General features: G+C 37.4%; 1 protein-coding gene across 5 annotated transcripts in view; it reads right to left on the bottom strand.

Annotated features, from left to right (window-relative positions):
* The window catches only part of COL8A1 (collagen type VIII alpha 1 chain), an 89,324-nt gene that overhangs the window by 52,838 nt on the left and 13,207 nt on the right, over nucleotides 1-23,279 (bottom strand). For all 5 annotated transcript variants that reach the window (XM_071758747.1, XM_071758730.1, XM_071758757.1 and 2 more), the window contains exon 2: nucleotides 20,731-20,861. The gene's annotated coding sequence lies outside the window, so the exon portion shown is untranslated. The remainder of the gene's footprint in view (nucleotides 1-20,730; nucleotides 20,862-23,279) is intronic.

Raw genomic sequence — 23,279 nt, 5'->3', positions numbered from 1 at the left:
AGGTCCTTATTTTCCCTCAACTTCATATTTCGAACTCTTAAATTTGTTAGCCTTTTATCTTCTACCAGTCAAATGCCCTTATCACAGGAAAAAGCTCTAGAACTTCATCTATGAAGTTTAGGTCCTTCCACCCATAGGTAGCATCTCAGTAGTGGTTTTCAGGATCACAGTTTCAGCCAGAAGTGTGCATGTTGCAGCTAAGGCTCAGTATATTCTCTGACAGTGAAATGAACAGCTTTTTGTAAAATAACCTGAGACTTTCACAATGTCCATGTGTATACATTTATATATCTCTATATTTCAAAAATAAAATCCAAGTTAATTATCCCTTCTTTTTGTCAAGCAGGAAAACATGTTTACTGCAGCATGGTATGGGCAGATACCACAAACTAGCCAAAGCACTGGAAGTTGACTTCCTAGCTTTCCTAGTAATTTCCCTATGTGCATATGCTTGCAATTGGCACATGTGCATCTTGCATGGAACTGAGCCTAAATTGACTCTGATTTGTCTTTAGAGGTATCTTTTGGCTATTTTCCAGGGGTTTGTAGAAGTTCATTTGGTTATGGAATCATAGAATCATAGAATTGGCTGGGTTGGAAGGGACCTCAGAGATCATCAAGTCCAACCCTTGATCCACTACCGCTGCAGTTACCAGCCCATGGCACTGAGTGCCACATCCAGTCTCTTTTTAAATATCTCCAGGGATGGAGAATCCACCACTTCCCTGGGCAGCCCATTCCAATGTCTGATCACCCTCTCAGTAAAGAAATTCTTTCTAATGTCCAACCTAAACCTCCCCCGGCACAACTTGAGACCGTGCCCTCTTGTCTTGCTAAGAGTTGCCTGGGAGAAGAGACCAACCCCCCCCTGGCTACACCCTCCTTTCAGGGAGTTGTAGAGAGTGATGAGGTCTCCTCTGAGCCTCCTCTTCTCCAGGCTGAACAGCCCCAGCTCCCTCAGCCTCTCCTCATGGGATCTGTGCTCGAGTCCCTTCACCAGCCCGGTTGCCCTCCTTTGGACCTGCTCCAGGACCTCGATATCCTTCCTGAACTGAGGGGACCAGAACTGGACACAGGACTCGAGGTGTGGCCTCACCAGCGCTGAGTACAGGGGCTGAACCAGCTTTAAAAGTATTTAATGACTCTGAACTTTTACAGTATTTGAAGAACACTAGAGTTGTTCTTGACACTGAATGTAACAACAAAACCAGCCCATGACAAGCAAATATGCAGGAAGCAACATATAGTATTGTGGTGATGGAAAACATTTGCTAACTCCTTCATTGCAAACCTAAGCCTTTGCAATGAGGTACACCTGGTCTCAATTAACCCTCCCCACAGCTGATTTTCTGTGGCAGGTTATTGCCATCGCCCTGATCTTAAAGGGGTTCAGCAGCTTGCAGGAAGACTGTTTGATCCTTTGTGCTCCATTTTTGTGTAAATATATTTTCATTTAAAGGATTTGGGTTCTTTATGTTTTGTTTCTTTCCTGTTTCTAAGTGCAAAAATCCCATAGCCTCCTGAGGAATTCTGGCTCTTAATAAAAAATAACATATCTGAAAATTTGCCACAGTGTAGCAAGAACTTTTTTCCCCTCACTATGGGTTTTTGTGGCTTTCTCTTCATTACTGGTAGAGCCAAGGAGCCACAGTCTTAGAGCAACCATTTTGGAGCTGGCTGCAGCTTCCTACACCTCCTTCTTCCAAGTGGTAAGTGCTCTTGATTCCTTATGTATTTTTATACCTTCTTTTTCTCTCTGCCACTTTCAAAGAGGCAAAGAGAATGGAAATATGAGTTTCTGAACCAGAACAAATGCTGAGGCTTTTGAAGTGGGTTTGTATTTGTTGTTTCAGTGTAATTCTTCTGGGGGAAAAAAAAAAAAAAAAGAGTATACATATCCATGTGTGCATATATATGCACATAAATGGTTTTGAAAATTTGTAGTGATAATATTTTCTGCACAGTTTGGAAAAAATAACCACTAACTTGGAAAATATTTTCTTTAATACTTGGATATGTATACTGTATCTCTGTGCCTAAGAAATGAACTTCCTTAGTCATTAGGAGGTTGGCTGTGTATAAAAAAAAGGAGTGAAAAATCAACTTTTTTGCATTAGTTAAAAAATGTCTTCACAGCTTTCTGAAACTATTTTCTGCTTTTAAAAGTGAGGATAGTTAAAACACTCTGCATTTTCTGTATGTTTAGGCCCCTAAGTTCTGGATTTTTGTTTTGGGGAAGTAGGCAGGGAGAGCACCTAATCATTTCTGAATTCATTTGCCAACTTTTCACTCTACCATGCATAAATACGCTTTTCTCTACCTTGTATCTGTTAATAAAATGAAGGCAGAGATGTTAAAAAGGTATTGCTCCCCATCTCCTGCAATCAAGGGACTGCAGTAGTATTTACATCTTGCCTAGTAAATCTGCTTATGAAGTTAATTTCAGGATGGCTTGAAATAACCCTAGAAATATGAAATAAATGTAACCTGAGTGCATTAGGTTTTGAAGAGATTAGAACAGTAGCTTTGAAAATTATCAACAGCTTTATAAATTTCAATGGCATATTAACCTCACAAAGATTACCTGTGCCACCTCTGAAGGTAATTGTAGAAGATGGAGCACAGGGAGCTAAACCTATTTTTCTTACTTAATATTTTGGTCTCTTCTCAGGGCTGGGAAGTAAAGTAGCTTGTGCCCCTACTCCAAGGGGTCTATCCTGTCTAGCTATGGGCAGAGTAATCTACCTGGGGTTCCCCATGTTCTTCTGGGCTATAGTTATGAATTTACAAAACATGAAGTGCCACATTGCATCAAAGACATCTGAAATGCACTGATTTTATGCCACCTGCCCCCTTCCTTTTCTCACTGGGATTTAATGTCAACATACACCATGCTGAAGACTAAACCATTCACAATTATGAGCATAATTCCCTATTTCTGTAATATTGGTGCATGGACTGAAATCGTGCTCTTGAAAACAACCTCATGAGGGAAAGCACTTGTTGATACTTTGGAAGGTGTCTGTACCTGATGCTGTTCATTTTAAGCAAAGCTCCTTTTTTAAAAATAAGTAAGAGTGTTATCTGAAGGCAAAGTGGTAAACTAGGCTCTCTGAATTGTTTCCACATTTTAGTAAAAGTATAAGGACTCAAGACAAATGTTTGAAAGTTACAAAGCCTGAAATGTGTCGGCAGTGGACGTAGTTTAGATTCTAAGCCACAACAGTAAAACAGAAGGGACTCTGACACTGAGTTCTAAGAAGTGTGTAGTGCTGTATGAAGCAATATTCTGTATGACACTCTGAAGATGACTTCACCTTTTTCCTTCAGTCCAGCTAAAGTGTTTGGCAATTATTTGTTTATTTCTAAGTTTGTGGGCTTAAACATTTTAAAACATGTTTTATCATTTTATAAGGCATTCTATTATTAACTCATTTCACTTACTCCCTAACATGCACAAGTGAAACTGAATAAATATAATAAATCATGGAATCTAGTAATTTAATAATAGTAAATATAGTAGATTGCGTGCTAAACTTCCAGGTCTTACTACCTGTACTGCACTTTTCTAGTAAGTCTTTGGCAACAGCATATGATTCCTTCACCTGTTCTTTCAGGTAACTTCAGTACACAGCCATCTTGCTGGACAACTGCATGATATTGGTACCTTCCTTTCAGTAGGATACGTGTAGCCTAGAATGCCTGCTCTGTTTTTGTGTCATCTTCTTCATTCCAAAACCAAAGTACTTGAAGTTATCCTGTAGATTAGAATGCATCACTAAACCAAAGGTGCAGGATGAAAACCAAACGAGCAGTCGAAAGGACTCATTCTGCTTTTAAAAAGGCAAAATATCAGGCTGTTCTCCTTCCACAAATTCTGTGTTTGTTTTCCCATCAAACTTGTACCCAAGAAATATGTGCCTCTGATTTGCTATGGTAAGGATGGAGACAAAATTCAAAGGACTTTGCATATAGAAGACAGAATCTCACTGTTGAAGACGAGTGAGCTGTGGAAGGACCCAGTTGCTAGCTCATGCACCACAGAACAAATACTGAAGAGAAGGGGAATAATTGCCATTTCCACTGACCCTTTCCATGAGGCATGTGTGTCACTGAGGCAGGATGCTGAATGCAGGCAGTACATAGGAAGGGAAGCTGGATGGGAACATGAGTAGTTCAACATTGTAGGAACAGTGTGGTGTGTTGTATATGTTGGATAAGCCACAATCAGTGGTATTCTTAACATGGCAACCTATGTTTTTATTCTGCTACCCTGGTAAGTCTGTCTCTTTGGATAGGTTTGTTTGCTTTTTCTCATCCCCCTGCCCACATCTGACTAGTTGACAGAATAATCAAGTAATAGGAAAAAAACCAACCCTCAAACATTCCAGAAATGTTCATCTGAATTCTTTTACTCTCCTCGGGCTTCTTTGCTCAAGTTCTAAACAACAAACCTGTTTGGTGGATGTGTTCTTTGTAGCAGCCAGTTCCAGCTGAAAGCAGTCTTTTAAACCTGTAATGGTGACTTTTGGCCCTTCAGCTGAGAGGTTAAGTGTTCCCTTACTGAATCAAGAAGAAAATATCTTGAAATAAATGTATGTCATTAAGACTGCTCAGATTTTGAACAACAAATATCCCAAACAGCTAACAGTGAACATGCTGAAAGCCAAACCTTACTTGGGTAAGATTATGATTGCAAATTTGCTTACATTTTGGTAAGATTAGAAGATAACAATCCAGCATGTATGAAGGGAAAATTATCTTCCACTTTCTTTCTAGCTGGGATTTTTTAATTATCATATTTTATCATAGTGTTTTCACAGAATGTAACAGGCCTATATAAAAAATTTGGAAATAAGCATTCAGATAATTTAAACAGGTAAACTTTGAATGCTTTTCCTTTCCCCATAGGACACAAATTTCTGTAGGTCACTATCCTTTTAATCAAGGAAAGATGAAACCTGAGTGAAAAATACATTAAGTAGTGAACTGAAGTTCTCCCGTCATGCTCAAAACCTATGTAACATCCCCTTGGATAAAAACTTAATTCAGTTTGTGAGCAAATGATGTCAGCAAAAGGTAGTTTCAAAATGGAATATCAACTGCTAACCCTGACTGCTTTTTCAACCTAGTCTATTCCTAAAGCTTTTCCCCTTAAGACCAGCCTGTCTCTAATTGCCTTTCTCATCTCATCTTTGCTCAGTCTAGTCTAAACAGAAAAATGTCTGCTTTGTTAATGAAAGTTACCTTTAGATGACACCCCAACAGCTGTAGTCTGAGTTAGCCAACAAGAGAATCCTGGTTTAATTTACATGACAAGTTAGGACAATGAACAGGGATACAGTTAAGTGTATTTTTAATGCTGGGCAGCTCACCCTGAAGGGGAATGATTGCTAACCTTGAATTATGTGTTCACTGCTGCTATTCAGCATCACTAATTTAAATGGAGTCCTTGAGGGATAGCCTCATAAAGAAGATATACCCAATCATTATTCTAAAACATGAAACTGTCCTGTGATAATGAAAACAAAACAAAACAAAAACCAACAAAGAAAAAACCCAGAAGCAAAAAAAACCCCTCAAAACAACACCAACAACACACATGTTTGGCAGATCTGGGGTCAAAGACTATAAGAGCAAAATCCCAAACTGTCTTGTCTCATTTTATTTCCACTCAGGCTCTCTTCCTACCTCAATCAATAATAAGGGAGCATGGCTGGATTCCAAATTATTCCTTTACTGTATCACCCAACTAAGTTTTCCAGGTTGCTATGTTAGCAGCAAGATGAATGAATTTTGATTTCTTCTAGATTTGCATTCTTTACTTTCCTGAGGCCAAACTGAATGACTAACAGATGAGTCTTGTCTGCTTTTCCTTCTGTGAGGATGCCAAGTTTCTTCTCTACCCACTGCCTGCCCACTGATTTTCAGGAACTTGTGCAAGGATGTAATTTTCTTTTAGACTCGACTTCAGTCAAGATGAGTTTCAAATCTCTCAGCAAGCTCAAAAGTTGTTGGAGGGAGGAATAGATTGAGAGACAGGGAAACATCCTAGTGAGATAAGCATTGCTTTCTAGAAAAAAAGAGAAATGCAAGGACTGCTAGTAGTACTTCTGAAGAATAACATTGTCTGCAACAGCATTAGACTTCTGGGATGTGAAGTCCAGCAATCCATGCAGAAGGCTGAAAACACTAGGAATGGCACAAGTGAACACACCAGGCTCAGGCAAAGTAGTATATGAAAGATAATCCTCCTTTAGCATATTTGGTAGGATAGTGAGGAATTGCATATCTTGCTGTTGGAAATGTGTGTATACTGTTTGGAATCACACCTACATGTAAAAGCATTCCAGATCTTCAGAGGTGGCAAAACTTTTGTTATCTAGCCTAGAGGATATATCTTTTAACTTTTTTCTCTAAGGTAAGCTCTTGGTTGAGCTTGTATATACTATACGGTGATTTAGCACTTTTTTAAAACATTGGGCTTTTTTAACATATTGATGTAATTACAGAAGCATATGTGTATCACTTATTCCTTTAAGCCTTTCCACTGAATTGAAATACTTAGCATTTCTGCAGCCAACCATAAGATCACTTTAACACTGCATATATGAGGGTTATTGCAATAAATCAGATGACTTGTTGGATGTCTTGCCTTTCGTTTCTGCTTCAAAAGAAATTTCTAGTGACTTCAAAAATGTGTCAGTATAGCCTTGCAAACAGCAGTTTTCTATTAATATGTTTTTACAAAGGTTACTTCAGGTGAGGATTATTTTGGTCCTGTTTCTTATTCAGCCTCTACAAGCTAGGAGACCCCTGACTTGAGGTAGAGAAGATGAGTAAAGGCAGTGTGTTTTGTGACAAGGATGATGTCCTAACACAAAATATTTAAACTAAGGGAATGTATTTAGGGGAACAAGAGATGAGACTTTCAGAGACAAATACTGCCAGTAAGTTACTTGTAGGACCTGGCTTACACCTCTGCTTTACAAAGGCACTGGACTGTGACTTGCTACACCACTCTTACCTTGCCCAAAACGTAAGGATGAAGTGAAAAGTTAGAATCACCAGGGAAAGATGATCAACCCCTCGAGTGCCTCAACTTTGACAAATAAGTTGCACTTCATGACTTACTATAAGCTTTTCTCCATTCTCCTTTTGTGTTTGTATATAAATGTATAATTATTACATCTGGGCAAGTAAAACCCCTGGAGATGTATCATGATACCAGTAAAACTGTGGGTTTAAAACTCTCCACCTTTGCTGCTGTAAAGATGCAAGCATGAACACCCTGCAGTGAATTAGACCCTTTCAATTCTATTTTCATACCAGGAAAAGCTGGTATAATGCTACCTATCTTGCAAGACTAAAGCACTGGTATATGTTTACTATGTTTAAGAGGAACTCTAAGACCCGAAGTAAATGTGAAGGGCTATTCATGAGCTAAAGGCTGAAAGGGCAAAGTCCTCTATTCAGCTGAATACAGGACAAGAACACGGATCAGTTCTATTGCTTTTTGCCTTTGCCATGGATGTAACATCAAGAGAATTGGTTATTTTTTTTCCCCCTTCCATTACCCAATAAAACCCCCCCAAAAAACTCCTGAACGTGGACTAGGAGTGATTACAAACAGATCTATGAACAAGTCTGCTAGCTCAGTGTTTATTTCCCAGTACCTTACTATTATTGCATTTTTAGCCATTTATCTTTTTCTTTTCCAAGATGTGAGTCACTAAAGTATGTTTCCTAGCTGTACTGCAGTCTTTGTGGTACAAAACAGAAACAGAACATGTCTGGGTTTTACTTCAAACTTCATCTCATAAACATTGTGCAAAGACCCCATGTAAACACCCTAACTGAGTTGGCATTTAAACTCTCTCTAGATTCATCTTTTAACAAATTTAGGATCTTACAGATGCCAATAAATCAATCTATTTCATGAGCAGAGCAAAATGGAGTCTGAGTATAAATAAATAAATGCTAGCACTTTAAAATGTTAATATTCATAGAAAACTGTGAATTGTGCCACACCAAAAATGGTGTGAAAAACGTTATCTAATTTGTGCCTGTCCCACTCTGAAGAAGACATTTGCCTCCTCTCAGGGAGCACTTGTCAAATTGGGAGCTGTGCTGTCCTGTTTTTGTCTCTATTTATCATAGGAAATTACCTCAGTATCTGGTAACAGTATTTTGTTTTAAATGCAAAGGTACTTGTCCTTACTTTCAAGGGTGGGTTGTAACATTGACAGGTTTGTGTATCATATTGGCATCTGATGAAGGACTAGAGGGTCTGGTTTAGAATATAAAGCCCTTTAGCTCAGAGGCTGCTTTCTCATACATTTTAAAATGCCAGAAAGAAGTATTGATCCATGAGAGAGAAGTCATGTATTATTTGTTTTGAAAAGTTTCCTAGAATTTAATGCATTTAAATTATCTCCTTCATGGAACATACTACATTTGTGTATGCACAAAAAGTATGTATGTTCCCTTCATTGCCTCTTGTAATCAGCAGTGGAGGTAGAATGACAAACTTTTTCCCATTCTGAAGACTTTTTTCTTTTGTCTGGGCAAGGAAGTCACTCAAAATAAACATGTGTTGACTAGTCCAGAGACCTGTGAAATTAGTCAGAAATCAGGTAAATTAGATAAGGAATTAATAGCAGGAAATAAATTACAAAATAAGAAAGTCTTCCTGTTGCTGCTTCAGCTATGTTTGAATATTGGAATTTCCCATTAGATGCTCATAAGAAAATCAGAATCTTAGTTCCCCTACCAAACCAAAAACCCAAATGTGGATTATCACGTACAAATAGTTTGAGACACTTTAGAAATGTCCAATAGTTCTTACTCTAGAGGTGGGAACCTGCTTTATGAAACCATATGTCCTATCTCCTGCATACATAACTGTAAAATATTGACCTGATATCATAGGATAAACCCATGATAGTTTAAAAAGGAAGGAAAGAAAGATGATAACTTAGTTATGAGAAACTAGGTTTGGAGTTCTGGTCTGTTTGCTTTTACTTCTTTATGCTTTTTAGAGAATTCACATTGCAAAATATTCTTAGAGAAAGTAGTGCATCTGATAAATATAACATGACAAACATTCAAGTGGATTGTTTGTGTCAAGCAGACAACACACAGAATACCATGCAATCAAGCACACTGGTATCTGGGGAAATCGCAGAGACTGGTTATGTTAAACGAAATACCATTGCTCATATCAAAATCATTGAGTATTATTGCTACCCACTGTGTAAACGTTGTTGGATTAACAAAAGCAGATATAAAATTGAGGTCTCCCTTCTCTGTCAAAACAGCTACAGGGTTTCTTTCTTTTGGAGAAACTCTGAAGAGCATGAATGAGCAGAAATGGAAACAGCACTCAGCAGCTGTACTGCAGGTTTTTTTTTTTTTTAGAGACTGTAATGTGGCTGACAGAGCTTAAGTGTCAGATCTGACAGAGAAGGGAGACCAGGTGTTATTAGCAAGTCAGACTATGTTTGTTTTGTGTGGGAGTTAAAAATTCACTGGATTTTTTTGTTAGAGGACTTGGCTATGACCTCCACAATCAAAACTTGACCTCTGCTCCTCACAGTTAGGTGCCCTCATCAATCATTTTACACCAAACAGTGAGAGTGCTTTGTGTTGCTGTAGATAAGAGCTGGGAGAGCTGTGGCCTTAGCAGCATCACTAAAATACCTGAGGAAGCAGTTTGGGCTGAGCTGGTGCTGCCCAAAACACAGCACAAACAACAGTGAGGTTTTCATCAGCTTTCACGGCCTCTCCTGCTTGCCACAAACTGCACTTCCAGCGAGTTGATTTCCGTGATGTAGTGCAGCTCAAAAAGCCAGGATGAGGCAGCAGCTAAGAAGTAAATTGCATGGAATATCAACTGAAGCTTAAATGGAAATGGTTTCTATCAAGCCAGCTTCTCTTGGCAGACACATACAAACAACTGCTGGGCCACAGAGGTTTTCAATTGCTCTGTTCAGTGTAAAGTCCCCAAGCCTTATTAATTAAAGAAGGTGGTTTACACACATGTGGATACAGAATCATGAAGTTCCTGATGCTGCTCACAACTAAATTAGAAGACACTTGTCTTGCAAGTGTTCTGGCTGGTGAACAGAGATTGTTTTGCTCACTGGGAAGGGAGAGAACCAGTTCATAACCTGGCTCTGCAGTGAGTCTTCCTAGAAACAATAAAATTACATTAGAGAAGTAATTTTAGATGTGGAAAAAAAAATATAATACTACAGTTTGTTATATTCACTTGGTTTCATCCTCTTCACTGGACTGTTTCAAGGCGATGCCATCAGTAGGCCTGGAAGATGTTGCAAAATATATGTTAAGACACCTGGCATCCTTATTATTAGGAATTTGTATTTAGGAAGCATTTTTCCATTTTTTCAAAGTAGTATCTTAGGCTGTGTATTTCTCTATCCCAGCTAGAGAAGGAAGCGCCATCCCTCTCCAAAGGCAAACAGGAAATATATCTCAAGAAAATGTTCCTTGTGTGTTCTAAGAAAGGATAGGTTGGCTCATTAAACAAGCCTCGTCTATTTTGGATGCGATAGGGTGCAAGTCACAGGTAGTTTTACACAGCTTTATATTGCCCTCTGTTTTATACCTGCAGAACTCCAGTCATGCTGTGTTTGAGTGTTTGTGGTATCTTTATTTTCGGCTTTTTATTTTTCTTTTTTTTCTGATTAGGAATTCCTAAGTGAGCAGCTACATGAGTTATTTGATTTCTGCAAGAAGGGACTAGAACAATAAAAAAAAGAAGCTTTTGCTGTTTGTGGGTAGGAGTGGAAGTTGTATAAGCACCCCCAAGCCCTCTTCTTTCCAATTTTATGCACCGCACACAGCCTCAGACAACAAGTATCTGACTGTGTTGGTGTTTATTGAGGAGAAAAAGCCCTCAAATCTGATTTCAGTCCCATCTGAATTTTCAGGGGAATTGTGCCTCTCTTAGTAAGTTTTCTGATTGACTGTGCATTTGACTGAATAGATAGAAATATTACAGAAATGCTCTAAGGAAGAAGGTATTTTTTTATTTCCCAGCTGCTGTGGCTGATTCAATAGAAAGTATTTCTACTTTTAAACTTACAACAAAGCACTGCTGATAGAGAATATTAAGTGGATCTTAAAGACCTTGTGGTATTACTATGCTGCCTTTCACCCTGAAGCTACCTCAGGAGGCTTTCCCAAACTTCAATCCTACCCATAGACATAACTTTCAACACAAGTGTATTGTTGTTCTTTCCTGAACTGCCTGTCAGGGTGTAGATTAAAACTTAGTTTAGGATACCTTGTCATTTGATGTCAGAAACACTCTGTGCCATGCATGAAGCTTGCCCCACTCAAATGGGACAACTTTTTCAGTGTCTTCCCAGGTGCTGCCTTTCCACACTTTAGTGGGAAAGACTTCCTGGAAAGTTACATTTACTGGCAAATGGAGCAGGACAGATGTGCCCACTGGGCCTTTACTGCCCCTGCCAGGGAGTGTATCACCAAAAGCAGGAAGCATTGCATACTGGTGTGTCCAATGGTTTACTGTGTTGCTCATTTTTTAATGCTTCTATGTTGGGCAACAAGTATATATTTTTCTACTTATGTCACAATTGAAAAATCCCTTTTTGTAAGGTTAACATATCTTAAAAAATATAAATTAGCAGTCAGTTGATGACAATGTAGTTTGCTGTAGTTCAAGGCAAACATCTTGCATTTCATAGGACTTTTGTTCTGGGTTTTTTTGTGTTTTCATTTTTTCTTCCAATCTGAATCTTTTAATTTCTTTAACTAGACAGAGATCTAATTTTTAGCATGGTTTTTTGCTCCAGGTTTTCTTGTCTTTCCTCTCACTTATTAGCTTTCACTCCTCAAATTAATGCTGCTGAGCTAAGCAGCATCCGAGACAATTACAGCAGAAGAGGAAAAGGAAGATACTGACTTAGCTCTCACTCTTATTGAAATACAGTACTGATGCACCTCTTCTTGATGCACTTTTCTTTCTAAAGGAGATGCAAAAGCTTTATTAAAATTGCATTGCCTTGTGTAAGTTACAATTTATAGATACTTTCCAGATTTACACAAATTGGTTGTAGAATTCCTTCGTTTTCTCTTTTGGATGCCTTAAGCACCTTCAAGAACAATTACATTAGAAGAATAAGAGTCTTTGCTGTGAAAGGAATTCTGTCAGAGACAGTACTAGAACAAAATGAGGCTGAGACAGTTTGGGGGAAATAATACTCCAACTTTGCCCTTCGATTTGTAATTGGTATAAATGTGTCAAAACAAAGGACACAGCCAAGAATATTTCTATCCCTTCAAAGAAACAGACAGGATTACAACCAAATTCTTCCATCGCTTTTGTTTTATATTTGGCCAGGCTTTTGGATTAGGTAATGGAAATTTAATCCTTCCATGCTTCAAACTATTTTGCAAGACCAAAGACTAAGAAGTCCACCTGCTCAAATTTAAAGAAAAAAAAGTTACTTAACATTTGTTGCTCTTCTAAGAAAATATTCCTCAGTGCTCTAGCTAAGTCCCTTCAAGGCAAAGCTAAGCATCTAGTTCAAGAATGGAATTTATTATGACATATGTAGTATGATCAAGAATGGAATTTATTATGACATATGTAGTATGATGTTTTCATCAAGGTAGCAGACTTGGACTGCTTATATTAGAAAGATATATAGCTCAATCTGACAAGGTTAATAGTTCCAGTTAGCAAACAACATTTAAATTCCTGCCTTGACCTGGCTCTTTAGATGTCTAAAAACAATCAGACCATGGTGTTCCTTATGAAGCACAGCTTTTGTGGGAACTGCAGAGGGATCTCTTCACAAACACACATAAGGAATTCACGATGCTGAGTTTGCACACAGCTTGTTGAATGGTAATAAATCCTTTCCCACAACTGCTCTGTCAGTAACAGAACTGCTTGGAATGAGTCGTGTGCTGCTGAATCTATAGCATGACTGTAATTGTTGCATGTGAATTCTGTACCTATGTGTGACACTGTCCTGATTACCTTCATATGGCACAGGTAGTTCTGTGTTCAGTCACTGCTGTGTCAAGAACATTTCCACATTTTTCTGTTCTTTCTTCAGGCATCTTTCTCGTGTTCTTACTTAAATGGACAAATCACTAGCAACATGGTATATGGTGAGCTTACTGCTCCCTGTGGGATGCTCTGCCAGCAGTCCTTCTAACCTGATCTGAGGTAGTCAAGCTTTGGTTTTACCAGATACTCTTCCTCAAGTTCATACTGAAGAATTTTCACATTACAAATGTTAGAAGTTGACCAAGCACCTTTCAGATGCATTCTTCCCATCTGGCACACAAAAAAGCAGTAAACAAAAGGAGGCTACTAGGATGGTCTCCTAAAATTGTCTGCTATAGATTTCCATACTGTGGAATATACTGTTCTGGGAATATCTGTTCCTGTTAAGATAGTGTCCCCTCTGGATCCCTGAAGGGCCCTGGCATCAAGGAAGGGGAAGAATTCTTGGGTGAAAGAGGAAATAAGAAGAAAGCAAATCAATAAAAGGAGGAAAAAACTCCCTGGTGGAGAGTGCCAAGAGGTGTCCAAAGGAAGTGCTGGACTCTCCCTGCTCAGTAGACTTCAAAAACTAAGCACTAGAAAATGTACTGAAGAGAACAAAACTACATTGACAGGAAAGTGGGCTGGATGATCTAATTATTTGCCGTCTTTCATTTGTCTAGGTATATGAATACTCTAGATATCTCTTGCAGCTTCTTTATTTTTTAAACTAGTTAAAAAAACAACAACTGAACAACAAGAAACGACTTTTAATTCGTCCTGTGGCTCAATATCACAGTTTTTTTTTTTTCCCTCAGTATCACAGATTTTTTTCATGATATAATGACATCAAGTGCCCCAGTATCACAGATACACTATGGATGTGTATTAGCGTGAGCAGCGTTTCTTGAAGGCAAACATACAATTAGAATCACAGAATGTGTTGGGTCCAAAGTGACTTTTAGAGTCCAACCCTCCTACACCACCTAATGTCTTTTTTTTTCATACCTGCCAGTATCCATTCTCTAATAAGGGAACAGAAGCATGGAGGATATTTTTGTCAAACTGTAAACTTCATGGGTTTTCTGTGATGCTGTTCACCTACAAGGTTTAAGATAATTGTGCAAAGAGCCTTCACTTTTCCAATCCCTTATTCCAATAGCTCAAGTACAACATAATTTATATTGTGTCTATATGGTTTTTATTTTACTTAAAATGTTTTACTGCACATTTTCCCCACGAGACCATATTATATGTGAGCATGTGTACCTGTGTATGTGTATGCTTGTATAAATCAAAGATAGTTTGACAAATCAAAGATGAAATATCAGCACATTTAATTTTGCTTCTGGTGTGAAAAAAATTACATGAAAGATTCCTGCTGGCTACAGTCACTCTGAGGTAGCTGTAGCTTTCAGTTAGCATCACAGGGCATATGAGCAGATCAGGTAAGCAATGTGACTGTCTCTTACAGTAGCCAGCAAGACTGGACATTCTTTAAGACAGAATTTATATCATTCTATCCTTCAGTTCAATGGGTACTGCTAAGCAGTCCTTAGTGTGTCATTACTTCACAAACAATAACCAGGTTATCATTCTAAGTCCTGATTTTTAATTTAGCCGGTAAGCTTATGCCCCATAACTTTTCATGATTCAATTATTTTGTATATTTTATATTTATTAAGATAACGTTGCTTTATTTTTTCCCAGCTACATCTACTTATTGTTTCTAGGACAAGGATGGCTAAGCTAATGAATAAAAATGTGAAATAAATATGTGAAATAAACGCTAATTTGTCTTTTATACCCACTATTAATACAATCATACCTAAAAGAATAGTGGAAGTTGCTATTACAGCTTCAACTCAGTTTAATACTTGTCTAAATCACTGAATTTTTTCTGAGAAATCTGTCTCAATTTAGTGCTTGGATAGCTGGGCAGTTCTTTGTGTTGGTGATGATCCCTGTTTTGATCTGGAAATATTTTCAGTCTCTTGCAAATTCCTACTATTTTTGTGGAGCAAAAGGCTGACTATCTTGAAGCACTTCAACAAGAAAACACACCTCTGTTTCTTCTCTTTATATACAAGTTCTAAAGTTTATGCCTAGCCCCCTTGAAAATCAACTGCTACTGGATGAAGTTTTAAGTGATTATTAATTAGAGCAACACATCTCTAAATTTGGGCATCTAATAGAGGGTGTGTTTGATTGAAAAAATATAATCTTTGAGGCTAGCCTCCCTCTACAAAATTGAAGTCTTCAAGCTGTTTCAAGCCATGTGCTTGAATCTCCAAGCATTGAATCTCCAAGTATTTTCTCTCTGCCCCTGCAAAACAAAAGATTCCCTGTTGAGGATGTGATTTCAAGCTCACTGAATTACATACAAGGCTTTGTTTGATTATAGATTCAAGCCCTTTAAATGGGTATTTACCCTAATGAATGTGTAAAACCTTCCTTAAATATTTGTCTATGAGTACTAAAACAAGGGGGTTGTTTTGTGAGCATATGAAATACTTAACAGAAATGAAATATTTCTCCAGTTCTGAGACTGCATAGAGCAACTTTGCCAGATGACACCACGTCATTAAGTGCTTTGTGAGAAATGTCTTGGCCTATTCTAGTTACTGATGAAACTTGCTTTCCACTTCAGTGAGGCCAAAATTTCACAGTTGGATGATGCCCTAGAGATTATCAAGAACACTATGAAAAATTTCCCATCACCTCTGAATAATTATCCAGAGTAACAAGTGTTCCTCTGGGTAACTTTGTGTCTCAACTACAGATAAGGTCTGCTATGTGAATTTTAATGAAGTGTAAACTTTGGAACAAGCAGGATGAATTCACCACTGCAACTATCTTGCTATATAGTTGCCACACTATATTATAAGGCAGTTTTTACTGAAATCAGTTGAGAATCCAATTCATAATGAAGTTAACAGTTTTTATCTAAAAAGTTAGTACTGGGTTTGGGCTGTGCTGAGTAAACCTACAACTTAATGTTTACTGCTGGATGTGAGACAAGTCAAAGAATAACAGGCAAGGGACATGTATTCAAGCTGATTACTTTCCATTATGGACATGCACATATATGTCATACTATATGGAACTTATACAGTGTGGTCACAGCTTAGGTGCTCTCAGGTACTAAGAACCAGTCCATACCTTCACTGATCCCATACAGTCAATGTGAAAAGTGTTCTCAGATAAGGTTACCTTGCTACATTATAAAGAACTCAAATTTTTATCACTCTGTGTTCCTGTTTGCAGTCTGGTAGCATAAGCCAGAGTAAGAGTTGTTGCTCTTGAATACAATTATACTAAGAACTTGAATTTTACTGATGCAAATGTATCTTGGGGTGTGGAGGAAAAAACACCCTAAAAGAAGAAAACACTGTAAAAAGGGCTTTGGTAAAAAATAATTTATCAGTTATTTGTAGAGGAACTCAGGGAACTGTATTGATTAGAGTTGTGGAATGTATCCATAAAAAAACACCAATCCTAATTTTTTTTGCCAGTTAAGTAATTTAAAGTATTTACTACTGTCAATGAGGATACGTAGCCAATTATCCAAAACACATCACAGCATGTAATTAACTCATGAACATCATGATCTGGTTAGTACACTGGAAGCAGTTCATAAAAGTTACATCTAGTGGTAAATTTGGATAAAAGTCCTTCTCTGCTTCGTTAAACAAAACCATTGCCTTTCCCAACATACACTGCCTCACATTCTCACAGCAGAAGAAAAAAAGAAAAATTATTGTACTTGTTTAACTATGCAAATAAAAACTCATTTGGGGCATATTTTTGTTTTGTTAATTCTCATTTTTAAGTGCATTTCTTCCTCCTTTTCACTTCTAAGCTTTTTCTTAAAAACTCATGTGGAAGTTCTGTATGTTTTGAACCTTCTCCTTTGTGTTTGTCTAGAGTTTGAGTTTGAGAGAGAATAAGGAAGACACAACTGTCTCAAAAATCTGCATAATTTTAATTTTTTTTTGTGTTGACTTGTCCGAAGTCCTCCAAGAAGGCCTCTGTGAGTAGGGAAGCACAATTTGTCTCATTTTACAGATTAGATAAACATAGAAGCTACATAAAAACAGACACATGGTCCCTAATTTTTGACATGAAAAAGGAGGAAAGGAGTGGAGGTTCTGGAATTAAAAAATAAATAAAATAAAATTGCCAGAAAACCTTACCAAGATTACTACTGAGTTTACCCAGGGAAAAGTTTTGATAAATTACAAATGGCTCTTGGGCTGCTGGTCTTTTCAATTTACTTGGTGTGCATGTAGTTCTGCCCATCACCTGTTGTTAATTATAACATCCTATAAATCTACTGTTAGGAGACTTGCAGTGAGACACAGTGCCTGCACTGGCTTAGTGAACACTCGAGGAAAAAAGTAATTTGTCAAGAGTTTATTCCTGGATGAGCTTCTATGAACCTGGAATTGTCATGAACTGATATTTCTATTAAGAAAAACACTCTTGGATGCCGTTAAACAAATAAGGTCCTGGCTTTATAGAACCGTTGTGGTTTCAAACACGGTATCAAAAAGCCCTATGATGGGAAGCTATCATTTAATAAATCAAAATAGCTTGCTTGGTAATAAATATTTTTCTTAGAAACCACAATATTCACTTTCCTACAGATCATATGACTTCCCAGTTCCTGCATTTTCTGACATTACTGGAGTAACGAAGGAACGTGGGAAATAACTCAGCACGGTGAAATCATTCAGTTCAACTGTGCCTACATTGTAGTTAGAAGAACTTTAAAATGTGTGATTTCAGGCACAGGAGAGTGAATTCTTCCCTTTCTCAGGTAGCCACAATTTGGCTGAATTGCACAGTGCTACCCTTCTGAGATAAGGGAAGTGTTTAGTTTTGACTAAATCACTTCCATTTCAACTTCTCAGTTGTAAGTTATACAAAGGAACTTGCAATAGTTCACCTCACAGTATGGGAAATATTTTCTTGCCTATAGGGGCTCCAAACATTAAAAATATCCACAGCAAACTGTAAAAAATGCCACGAATCATTGACTCTGTGTTCTGTGTTGGCTGCTGTTCAGGTAACTTGTATTGATATTGATAAACTGGTCTTTGTAGATAGCAGTGAAAAGAAAACCAACATTTAAAGTGTAGTTCAAAGAGAGGAAACAGAGATTTATATTCTGCTGTCAGTGACAGCTGTCTAAATCCAGACCAGGTATAGACAGAAGTAGATAGATTCTACGTGTAAAGATACATCCACAGAAATAACACCTGTAAGAAATATGTTGTTGTATTTACAAAGATGTATTCTCACATGTAGAATAACTTGCTGACATCAACTATCAAACTGACTGGGACCTATCTATTTGCATCACCCAAGACTATAAGTGGGTCCAAAATACCTAGTGACAGAGTTTGTTAAAAACATGTATGTGCTTGCATTTATTGTATAAGAAATCTTACGATAAGTTTCACTTAGAGAATATAAGCAATAATACTTCTCTGTAATTAATATTGCTCTGTCCAAAATAAGTTTTCTAATGTCTTTGAAGAAAGTCATAAAGTTTAGAAAAATTTGAAGATTCAGGCTGTTTTAGTGGGACTGCTTTCATGATGCCCTTGTCATGCAAAAATCCATGTATTCTTCTATTTATTTGTTCCTCAGCTATTCAGTATTCCACAGCAAAAAATTTTGTGTTTATAGGTGCAATATTCTTTTTATAATGAAGTGCAATGTGGGCATGAATATATACTTATATACTTTCAATGACTTTTTGGCTCTGCTTGCTAGTAAAAATATGGTTTTGATTATCCTCAAAACTCCTGATTCAACCTACTTTGGGAAAGTTGAGCTATACTGTTTTTTACTGTTCACATGACATATTTCTAGCTGAGATCCAAGGTACTGCAGAGTGGACTTGCATCAAAAGAAAAACTGCTTCAGCAAACCTTGACTGGAAGCTGAAATGTAACTTAAGGAGTATTAATAACAGAAAGGTATTGAAAACAGAGTTCTGGTTTAGGCAGACGATTTCTCAGTGGTTCAAAATTATAGTTTAGGAGATAGGACAAAAATTGCTGAAAGTATACAGGAAATATTATGACTCCTTGTGGGAAACAAAATCAGAGTAATGTTTGTTTAACAGGCAGGCTTTAAATGACCTCAAAGAATTATGTGCCACGTTGGTTACTGTCTTATAACAGAATTCCATTACTTTGAAAGCAAATGTGGAGCCTGAGGCAGCTTTGTTAACTATACTAATAAGAGGGTATCTGTCCTCAAGCTCATCTTACTGTGCACCTCTCTGTATTTTTTCTTTTCCTCTTGTCTGCAATGGTGGTTATATGATAACCTACCTATAAATCGTATCTTAAGCAATGAATTCTTTACACTAACCATGTTTTTCTGATTATTTTTGTGTTTTTCTAAAAGCCAGTGTATTTTTGTCTTGGGGTTGTGGGGTTTTTTTAAATTTTTGTTTATTTTTTTGAACTGGGGAGAAAAGGAAGCCACAAAGTAAAACTGCAGCTTTTAAAAGATTAATGTTAATATACTGTGAAAGGTGTAAAATTCTATCAGGGCAATGGACAGAAAACTGACAGGATCTCAATTACTGATATACTAGGAAAGGAGGGGATAGATTAAAGCTATGCGAGGGTAGAAAACTTTCTGAAAATGTTTTCTGTGTAGCTTGAAGTTAATTACATCTCTGTATCCCTATGGGCTAGTGCCCAGTGTCAGAGACACCTGTATTTTTTTGGAATACAATTCTATAACTGCCTTCCCATCTGCATCCTAAGCTGCACATTCCTATAACATACAGTGACTACATTGGCCCTGCACTGTGTGCAGTTCTGTTTTTGAGGGAAAACATGACAATATTAACCAGTGACTAGTAGGCTTTCAGAAATGAGTTTTCATGGTGAGTATTTTCTATGAAATAACCTGTCGTATGGATGCCCATCCCACTAAGTAGAAACTTGCATCAATGTGTGCCTGAAAAGAGTTGATGTCCTCAGGAAAGCCTGTCTCTCTCAGAATAATACCCTGACATCATCTGGCTTTGTGAATGGAGAAGTTCTTATCTCTCTGCTTCATCAGCCTCTGAGGCTGAGGCTGGCATTTTTGTATAGCTTTTAGTCTTTGTCTGTTAAGATTTTTTACAAGATAGATCCTTTTCAATGGCAATAATTTTCCTTGGGACATAAAACTTCAAAAGACTTGTTAATTTCTTTGTTTCAGCATTAGGCTTTTTCATTAATTAAGCTCTCTATCCTCTATGAATTTAGTTCTTATTGCCAACACAGCAAAGAATGCAGTCTCTGACATAGCCATAGTGGTTGTACAGGAGTTTTTTCATGGGCCATGCACCTAGGTTGTTGCATCTATCATTGTCAATATTCCCTCTATGAGGGGAAAAGAACTGATACTTGCAATTGCTTTCCAACCCACATTCAGTGTGATCATCTTAAGTATTATGTTCTTACTAAATTTCTATTAATAAATGTGGCCTGAATCTCCTTGGCTGTGAGCAAAAGCATCAGTTTTCATGTCTTTCATGTCCATTGATACTACATTGCACACTATAATGTTCTGCCAAGAAATGTTTTTGTTTGGCAGGGAACAGGGGGGTGGGAGGGCATCTTTTGTAATATGTTAAATAATTAAACTGTTAGAAAGAAAATTACCTCAGCTTAATGGAAGAGTACTTCACTGTACCAGTTCTGATATCCAGACTCAACATCCAGTAATGAAGAAATCATAACAGTACTGAGTATCAAATTTGAGGGAGTCTGCCAATCTGCGTTCTCTTCTCTTTCTAGAAAGGGAAGAAAGCATGTATGTTATTACTCCTCAAATATGCAGGACAGCACAGAAATATTTTTTACTTTACTTGAATAAATAAGCTACGTAAAGTTTATTTTATTTTCCTACTTTAATATTTTTTAATGTAATCAAACATTAATACATTAAATAAATGTGAAACAGCTCAGGAAAATTGTGTTTAAAGCTGTTGCTCAGGTTACAAAGACACCATGAAGGGTCCACATTTTATTTTATTTTTATGAGTAATATCGTTTGCATTCCCAGATTACACTTGTGTGTAGTTCTATAATTCACAGTAAATGGAGTTACCTTCTCTTTGGACTAATTTGTATACTACAAAGGGGCACTATTTCTATTTGTACAAAGCTAATTTTTCTCTCCTCAGTGGCAGCCAGTTTCAAGCTTGTTCAGAGTTTTGAACAAGTACAAGCTGGAATAATGACAGAAAAAAATTAAGAATTTCACTATGAAGTGTAAATGCTTTGTTTTATCACCAAATACCAAACAACAACAAATGGCATCAAGCAAAGTGTAAAAACCTAAGTAGTTGTTTTTTTCCCTCCTCATAAACGAGTAACAGTCGACAGCTCTGGAATGTGTACTCCTCTCCCATGAAAACATTTTTCCACTCTGCCTTTTCCAAAAATCAAAAGTTCAAAGCTAAACTACTACATGTTATAAAAGTACAAATTTACCATGACACTTAAACAAAGACATGAGTCAGTGTATTCAGCTTTCTTGAGGAAGGAGTTATGTTTCTTGTTAAGGCAAGGTTTTCAGTAACGAAATTATTTTTATAGTTTCATATATCTCCTTATGATTTATCCACATAAATTTTCTAATTTAGTGTACAGTTAAAAGTTCTAACTCATGCCTTTTTTTGCCATTGATGTATCGATTCAGGTTTACCACCTTCCCCCTCCGAAGGCAAAATATTAGCATCTTTGTTATACAAATGGGCAAACTCAGGAATTAATTATTTAGGATACCCATGGTGGTCTGGGAACCTCAGCTGCTGCTCTTTACTGTGAAAACATGATGTTTCTGGGAATGGCACAAGCAAGATAAGTAGCATGTATATTGAGGATGGAGGCAAAATTTGACAGCTTTGGACTGCTGTGGGTAAAGCAACTTCTATCTGGAATAAAAAGTATGTGATTTTGTGGCTCCTAAATGTGAGGTGTAGAACACAGCTGAATTGCTCTGTGCAGTATTTAAGGCTGTCTAGGAAACTTGGAACACCATTTCCGTTTATTTGGAACAAGTGGCTGACTCATTTGTCTGTCTTGAAAAATCTCTACTTCTGTTCCTGACTGAAATAAAATGGATATTCTGAAACTCATTCCTTCTGTGCAACAGGAGAGAAAGGCAGAAAGTCACAGAACTCCTGCTAGTATTGAGCCTGGCCATCCCTTAATGTATGGTAAATTTGGAATCTGGTAAAGGATGCCAATTGCTACTGGGTACTGTAGTAGTGTTAATGTGTCCATTCTTTCAAGCAGATTGATATTGCTTGTTCTTGTGGAGACAAATTCTTGCTCTTTGCAGATACACATTTTGGATGGCTAGATTAAAGATCTTCTCTAGATTCAGACCTTTGACACTGAATATTAAATTCAGTATGATGGAACCAAAATCCGAAAATCCTTCAGCATGGAGAAAGCTGACATGTGAAAGTACAGCCAGCAGTGTAGGCACGCTGTCAGGATTTGGTTTTCTCTTATAAACACGTAAAAGTTTAATACGTCATTCCTTAAAAGCAGTGTTAGAGAGGGTTTGCTCAAACTGAGGAACACAATTTTTTCTCCTTCATATTAAAATGTTTAAGACTATGGGCTAGGTTAGACTTGAGGTGTTTTAAATTGAGCTGTTTTAAAATCCTGATATATTTCACAGGTGAACACAGAGAGGGTGTAATGTCATTAATAAAAAGGGTTGTTTAAACTTTAACTTTTCAAATTGAAAGGTTTGAATTTTTCATTTGTCTGGTTTAGAGGCCTTTGACTGATCATACCATCGAATTTAATGTTGCTTATGAGTGAGACTGTAGAAATAAAGGGACATGGTCTGTGAGAAGTGTGTTTCTGGTAAGAGAGAGTGCCATAATCAGTGTTGTCAGGTGCAGGCATATCACACTAATGACAATGACCAGAAGCACCAGGTAGCTGAAGAGGATGACCTGCATTATGTGACCTGCTGGGTGGATGAACCATACTTTGTAAACATCTGGGATAAGGACAAAAGTGAATCCTGCTTGACAGACAGAAAGCTAATTTAATTTTCAGTCATCATGCATTAAAATATTAAAGTTACTAAGAAAGCCACACCAGGGTATATATGTCATTGAGAAGTAGGGAGCGATTAGGTGGTAGTGCCATCTAATAGAAAGAAAGCAGCTGGTTAATAATAG

Source organism: Heliangelus exortis, chromosome 1 (assembly GCF_036169615.1).
Source record: "Heliangelus exortis chromosome 1, bHelExo1.hap1, whole genome shotgun sequence".
Taxonomy (NCBI): domain Eukaryota; kingdom Metazoa; phylum Chordata; class Aves; order Apodiformes; family Trochilidae; genus Heliangelus; species Heliangelus exortis.
The sequence above is the reverse complement of the archived record's forward strand: the minus strand, read 5'-3'. Positions and strand labels throughout refer to the sequence as shown.